Genomic DNA, 8084 nt, shown 5'->3' with positions numbered 1-8084 from the left:
TGCCTAGAACGGTGTTTTATCATAGCAGGTCCCAGGTCGAGACCAGAGCCTATCCAAGAGACAAGATGTCCTTTTTAACTAAGATAGAATGACCGGTCAAGACACTTGGACACACGAGGGACAGATTCAGAAATACGTAAGAGCTCCAACTGTCTGCCTGAGGTCCACTGATTGTTATGTTTGAGATTAAACTGGTTTCCAAACAAGGGCTGGTTTTCCTCTGGGGGCACTGCATATAAAGAAGTGTATTACTGATTGTATTACCAGAATGGTAATGTCACTTGTACTGTTTCATTGTGAACTGCCATTCTCGTCATTTGTTTGATTGTTCTCTCGGAAAATAATTAAACTCTTTCACCGAATATCCAAACTTTTAATCTAGTCTCTAGCCTGTCTTTATTTTGTTTCAACAAGGTCTCTTCTCTTTACAAATTCCCCCTCGCTGAACAGAAACTTCCACAACAACAGCAGACAGACAGGGAGGCAGGCAGGCAGGCAGGCAGGCAGACAGGCAGACAGGCAGGCAGGCAGGCAGGCAGACAGACAGACAGACAGACAGGCAGACAGCAGACAGGCAGGCAGGCAGGCAGGCAGGCAGGCAGGCCCACAACACCAATACAAGGGTATTGACATTTGGATTTTGGTAATGTAACAGCCAGTATCTACTACAAATGGGAAGTGCTTAATTGATTGACAGCCCTATCATTTATCAAACCCTCAAATGGGTAATGATATCCAAAAAAATCTGGAATCAGCTATGGAGTACATTAATGTAAAATTAGATGCACAAAAATTAATTTTTCAAAACCAGTCATCATGAAGTGACAGTGCCATCCTTAGGTTCTGCTGCCAACAAAAGGAAAAAAAATGGTCTTTTACATTTACATGTTGTATCCTGAGATTTTATATTTTATTTTTTATATCTGTTTGCCTTCTCTGTCTTTGTGAGCTAGCTAGATGTTAACGCTAAACCCATGGTCATGTTGTGTAATATAATTTCAGTATCATTAATATCATTATCATTTCATATCAGTTTTTTAGATACTTTGTTTTGTTTTTTGGTTCATTTCCCTTTATATTTTTGTGTTATACTTGTTAGAGTGTGTTATGTTTTTTTCTTGTAGGTATCATAAAATGTTTTAATATTTTCCGTTTGAATATGACTGATTTAATGTTGTTTTGGGCCCAGGAAGCCTTGGCGCCAGCTAATGGTGATCCTTTCAGTAAACAAATATATATCAATCAAATATACTGAATGTCACAGAGACAATGTCATAATTGATTTTGTTATTAATAGACAGATCCATCTCTGACTCACGGTAGCCAGACGGTACTGGGAGACCTTGCTCCTCGACATCATTGTGGCTGAACACGTGACTGGTGACATCAGCCGGTCTGTAGACCAACATGGCCGCGGTGGTGGAGGGCTGGGCGTCCTGATCTCCACTACTTCCTTCTCCTCCTCTTCTTCTTCCTGCAGCTGGACACGTGTGGCCACCAGCTCCCAGCTGGGTGGTGAAGTGATGGACAGATGTTGCACCTCCCTCTGCTGTGATTCTTCGTTGTGAGTTGAAACCCTCTGACATCCTCATTTCCTCGTTATAGGTGAGGTTAAGATGTGCGTGGGAGGGCCTCTGGTGATGCTTTCGGCCGCAGTAATATCATGAGATGTGCAGGGGATGGTGTAGTCGTAGGTGATGTGGGGGAGCTTCCCATTCAGGTTGTAGTACTGCATGTTCAATTAGAAAATCACAGGTTAATGACTCATACTGGAATTAAGTAATTCTTTATTATAGAAAATGTGGTCTTGCATTGCTCATCAGATACATTCTGGGATGGGGGAAAAGCAATTAATGGTGTTTTAAGCCCCAATGTCAACTCCAAGGCACCTAACCCCAACATTAACATTATCCCTAACCCTAAACCTAACCATTGCCTAATCCTAGTGCATGCCAGGCAACGTTGGGGGCATGAAACACTGTCTTGGTTGTTTGCATTTCTTTAAACCAAATCAAATCAATTGTCTTGGGCGGCGCTAAGCTCCAGACAACAGTGGCCCTGCAAAATTGTCTCAGGAAGTAACTTGAACATTTGCCCGCCGCAAAAGAAAATGCCACATACAATATTATGTCCAATGATATTAACTGTTGACACATTTATTTATATTAGCTAGATACATGGTTGAAAGTAATTTGCTCATACCAGTGTATTGCCGTGTGTACTTCATCCACAAAATGTCCCAGTTAAATAGTAGACGCCGTAAACTTCTTCTTTGTAATTCTTTAGAATCATTCCCCAAAAGAACCAAGCAGGTCTGCCTTGATGCATGATCCAAATTGTGTCAAAACACAGCTTGCTAGCTTGAAGTTTGATACCCAAGCAAAGGGATTTTGAGAACGGCAACACACAGAGAGCAGAAGGTGAGGGACACCTTGGGAGCAAGCCACGCACCAGATGTCTGTCAATTAATCTGAAAATGTATTGTACACATATACTTTTGTTTGTGTGTGTGTATGTTATGTGCGGGTGTACTACCATAACATTCAGGCCTTGAAGTGTTGGTCCCTGGGCAATAATATACTCCAGCCAGCAGAGAAGATATGCTTGGACGTCGGTATTTAAACACTGTTCCTGCCACATGGAAGTTTTGAGGATTGTCAAACAGAGTTTCCGTTGACAAAGAAATGACCAGCTTCATCTGAAGGGCTAGATAAGAGGGAAACATCAGGGTAAGGGACTTAGACAGTGATATTCAAATCAGACCATGATCCCAAAAAAAAACCACAGAACAATTAAGACCTATTAGAATTAGACAAGAAGATCCAAACAAGAAATAAAGTCCAGGTCATATTAGCCTAACGTATTTCATTAATCATAGTAGAAATAATAAAAAAGTCGTACAAACTGTTACATTGGTACTTTTGTTCTTTAAATGTTGCTTTTAATTAATTTGATACACCCAGTTTATTGACCTGAAAAAAGTGGTAGGTTCTCACCAGGATGTTCTCCGTCTTATGTCTCTCTATGATCTGAATGTCTGAAGCTCCAGCTGGGATGTTGGTGATGAACACGTAGCCTGATGACAAAAAAAAAAACACCTACTTCACACACAGGACGATTGTCAGGTGTGAACTAATCATCAGGAAAAAGTGTACAAAAATTGTGTACTACATGAAAAAAAAACATGCCAAAATGTCACAAATGCGTGTTTCTGTTGAGCCATATAGACTGCATATAACATGGACGTAGTCTTCATGACATCAACCGTAGGTTTCTATAGAGCTGTCTTGGCAGTGCCTGACTGCTGTTTGCAGGCGTGGGTCCCCATCAGATAAAGAGACGCGTAAGTTTCGGATTTGAGGACAAACACCCTAACAGCGAAACTACTAGATTACTACAAGGTTTAGTATTAACGGTGCACAGTGCGATTTTCATTTTTGTCTCAAATTGTAGCATCTCTCCTTGAGCTGCCTGCCTCCTGTGTACACTGTCCGTCTCGGGAGACAAACACTAGGGGCACAGGCTGTGCACCACAATACGACAAACCGCTCCAGCCAATCACCGACAAGATGGTGGGGGGAGGGGTGGGGGTTTGTGACAGTCATGACAGTTAAGGAAACATGGGGGATAAGGCAAGCTTGCTCTGTTTTGTTTTGAACATCAACAGAAGTGACCATGCAGGAACTCATAGTGCACCTTTAGGTGTAAGCATTGACCATATTTCCTGTCGGGGCTGTATTCGATGTTTTGTTTTTAAATAAAAGTAAAGCCTTGCTGTGTAAATTAGCGTTTAACGTTAGCTAACTGCAATCTCTAATGCTTGCTAACTAAGTAGCTTACTGTTAGTACTGCTAACATTAGTGTACTGTGTGTGTGTGTGTGTATGTGTGTGTGTTGTGGTGTGTGTGGTACGTGTGCGAGCATTTACATGAAAACAAAAACAAAGCCATCTTGTTTTTTGCAACCGGAGGTGAGGATTTTTGCCGAGTGGGTGGAGCTCGGAGGATGACGCTGCCAACCAGTGTATGCTTGCAAAGGCTCTGCGCTAAGCTACACGTTAAAGGAGGAAAAATTGCTGATTTTCTACCCTTTTTAAAGCGAGTCATCCAGTAGAGATTTACTGACGGGTAAACACAAACCTCCAAGTACTGCCGCCATTTATCTGCACGTAAAACAGAACACAAAATTGGCAAACTATCCCTTAAATTACCAGCTAATAGGTCGGGGCAATGTATCAATTTTATATCGATATTGTGATATGTGTCTAGATATCATCTTAGATTTTGATATTGTAATATCGTAATATGACATAAGTGTAAGTCTTTTTCGTTTTTACGAGCTGCATTACATTAATGTGATGTCATGTTCTGTTATTTGCCATTACCCATTTAATCATTATATCCACATTACTGATGACTGTCCATCACAAATCTCACTGTGTAAATATTTTGGGGAAAGCAGTAATTGTCAACAGTACAATATCTTTGCAACTTCAATATCAAAGTATTTGGTACAAAATATTGTGATATTTGATTTTCTCCATATTACCCAGCCCTACCAGCTAACACTAGCTTGTTTGGCAGAACACTGAACAATACATTTTTAGGTGACCAAAATGTTCCAAACAACACAGAGTGAGAGGCCCAAAGTTTAAGACTAAAAACGGACAACCCCGAAAACAAGATCAGGTCTATTTTTAGCATTGCTAAATGCAGTTTAGCAATGCTTAGCATTGCTAAGCCTTTGTCATGATTGACAGGTCAGTGTGTCGCCCCTAAAGCATCCCTGCTTTATTGTCTATTTTAAAATAAATGTGACCATAATTTACTAAATGAACATCCTGCTGTATTGAAGAAGACTTGAAACTAGCGATTGAGACCATAAATTCAATAGAAAAATGTAAGTGAGGTAATAAATCAAGTTAGAAGTAGGGTCATTTTCCCATTGACTTCTATAGAGACAGACTTCCATGTCTATGTTAGTCTATGTTCCAGGCGTCTATGTCAAGACATTCTGAAAGAATTAATTACTGTAAAATTTGGATGAGAAGGGACGCTGAAGGCCAGAAAACCTTCAAAAGGCAATGGCTGACTGAAGAGTGGTATAGAAATGTTGATCCATATATAGAGGTTTACTTCTCAACGCAGCGGGCCCATGTTGGACTGCAACCTGCGGCCTTTGCTGCATATCATTCCCCCTCTCCCCTTTTATTTCTTCAGCTATCCTGTCAATAAAGGCCTAAAAATGGCCAAAAAATAACTTAAAAAAAGAAAAGAAATGTTGATCCAGCATACAGTATGTAGTGTTGCTGTGCAATTGTAACAAATTCAAACAACTGGGTAACTAACATAACTCATGAATAATGAAATTCATACTCGTATGCACATCTGTCTACATGTGTTTTTGTGTGTGTGTTACCTAACTGTGCGAGTGCCTTCCTGTATGAACCAGAGATGCGCTGGCAAGATGTCCCGTTGCCTCCGCATACTCCGCATCGGTCTACTGTCTTAGTGCTGTACAGCTCTCCATCACAACCTACAGGCTGGAGGAGAAGAGAAATTTAAATTGAAAACACTCAGGGTGTTATTTAAGTTATTTACTCATCCAGGCAGTGGATTTCTCTCACCTGAAGACAAAGAAACATTAGCTAAATGTTAAAAAAAAGCTGAATCAAATTCACATAAGTAATTCTTCCATAAAAGTAAAATCCCATCTGTTTCTTGCTAGGTTACCTGACATATTCCCTCTATACAGACTCCATGGTATTTGGCATCGCTGCAGAATGTACCATCGTGGGCGGGAACCAGCAGCTGTCGCTCACCGCTGATGGTTGTACACTGCAGGTCACAGGGCTTATTGGAGATGCTGATGTAATCAGCTACACAGGAAATTACATATTTAAAAAGACGTTTACTTTAATGACATTAGAATATATAATATTCTGTGCAATGACGTCTACAAAATTCAATTAGTTACCTGTGGTTATCATTTCATCGTCATATCAGTTGCCTAGTACAACTTTAACTACTTCAAGAGCAAACACTAGAGGAGACTGAGATGAAAAAGGAGTTTGCGCTTCAACAATGGAGATTCTCAGTGGAGTGCTAACCCCAAAATCTAATAGGCAGGTTCCAAAAAGTAAAGAAAAGGTAGCATCTCAAGTTAAGGAGGACAAAATCCTTTCATTTCAAATCATTTTGCTTGTTTAATTGTCAATAAATCAACGCTGGCACGTTTTGGCACAAAGCCTTCTTCACTTCGACAGTGTTTTGTCTTCCTTAACTTGGGACTTGAGATGAGGAGATGTGCTGCCGTTTCTTTACTTTGTGGAACTAGAGGAGATTGTCTTATTCCGAGGAGACAAAGTAGTTTTGGCCAATCTGCATTTTCTGTTAGAGCCTCCCAGGGTCGGAACGACTTCCCTAAGAAACAGTGCCAACTATCAGTCCTCTACATCCTTAAGAGAAACGTGTGTTGTTTGTTGACTGCTTTGTCATTATTATGCTTAGAGTAAGAGCTGCTCCACTTTACATTGTGTTGTAATGCAGTCTGTCATTGATCTGTGTGACATAAGAAATTTCTCTCTTGTCTCTCTGTAGTGCAGGCTATTTGTTTTCGTATGTTTTGCTTTTAACTATTGCCGGACTAGAGATGAAATTATCCTTTCTGGTCAAAGTCTGGCATATTTTCCAAAAGTATGATGGATTAACTCAAGTAACAAAGTGGTACATGAGCAAACTCAATCTTTCACACAACAGTTTACTTATTCAAGAAAGGACAGCTGCCGTGTTGTGAATGTTAATGGCCAGTATAGACAGCTGAAAGAGTATGGAGAGGCCACACCAAGGCATTGTGGTTTCCATGGACTATGTTAAAGAGTGATACCTGACATACAGACAGACAGACCAGACAAACAAAGACTAGTAGATTGATATTATACCTGGATAAAAGGTATCCACTGATAGTATCTTCTTCCAAAGGCTTTAGATTGAATTGGGAACACTGGTGCTGTTTGAAGCTCACACTTGGGCTGGGACAGGGCTTTGAAACACAAAACAAAATTTACACAAACACATGTAGAAAAGGACACTTGCAGCTTAACGGGCGGAGTTTGTTGGTTTTTAACTAGTTTCTTCCATGGCCCAGTGGTTCCCAAACTTTTTCAGCAGGCCCCTTTTGTAGATACATTTTGAAATATAGGCCTTTATGTTGATATTAGTTAAACTTAACTATTTATATTGATATATATTTGATTACAATGTTTAGGCCAGTAGATTGTTCCTAAAGTCCTTTTATGCACATTGTCTTTTTATTTCACACATGCTTGGCGATGTAAACATCTGTTTTCCATGCCAATAAACCCCTTTGAATTGAGATCAGCTGTTTCTCTGTGAAGGGGAGCGACAGACAGAGAGAGAAAGAGAGAGGAGTGTGCACCAATCAGTTGTTTCTCTCCGCGAAGGGATAGTCAATGAGACACAATGGGATTTGACTGGGAGACTGGCAGTCAAATCTAGCCTTAGATTAAATTGTGGTCAGCGCTACATATTTTCTTGCCTTGGTTTGGTAGTTGTGGTGTTGGTGCAGCTTCGTCGTCTGCCTCACGTTTACCAGCAGTCCTTTCACAAACTTTCACAAGCACAACATGCATCATTTATTTAAATGATGCAATATAAATAAATATATTTATTTTGGGAACCACTGCATTACCCTCTGTCTTCTTAAGGACTTAATAGAGAATTAATCCGTATAGTATCAATATATTGTAGCTCATACCTGGTCTGGACGAGCTGGTACTGCTTAGGAGAGCCAACACAATATGAGCTGTTTACATTCTGGGTGGTGGACAGCCTGAGACAGAGACAGAATACAACATGGTTACACTGTATTACATGGACAACTCACAAGATGCATAACATAATAGAGTGTATTGCCAATGTCTTCAGCTTGCATCAAACACTATCATTCCAGTATCACAGAGATAGGGTCATGGCCTAGAAATGTATGAAACCGGCAACTCGTGATGCGTTAGCACCCTTTTTTACGTAACATCTATTACTCTAAGATCACACATTAACTAACAA

The 8084-nt window shown here is 40.3% G+C and overlaps 1 pseudogene; it reads right to left on the bottom strand.

Moving 5' to 3' along the window:
• Nucleotides 1-814: 814 nt before the first annotated feature.
• LOC116682768 (ADAMTS-like protein 2) lies at nucleotides 815-7851 on the bottom strand (annotated as a pseudogene).
• Nucleotides 7852-8084: the final 233 nt, after the last annotated feature.

Source organism: Etheostoma spectabile, unplaced genomic scaffold (assembly GCF_008692095.1).
Source record: "Etheostoma spectabile isolate EspeVRDwgs_2016 unplaced genomic scaffold, UIUC_Espe_1.0 scaffold00018854, whole genome shotgun sequence".
In the NCBI taxonomy this organism is placed as follows: Eukaryota; Metazoa; Chordata; class Actinopteri; order Perciformes; family Percidae; genus Etheostoma; species Etheostoma spectabile.
Note: the sequence above shows the minus strand (reverse complement) of the source record. Positions and strands in the feature narration are given on the sequence as shown.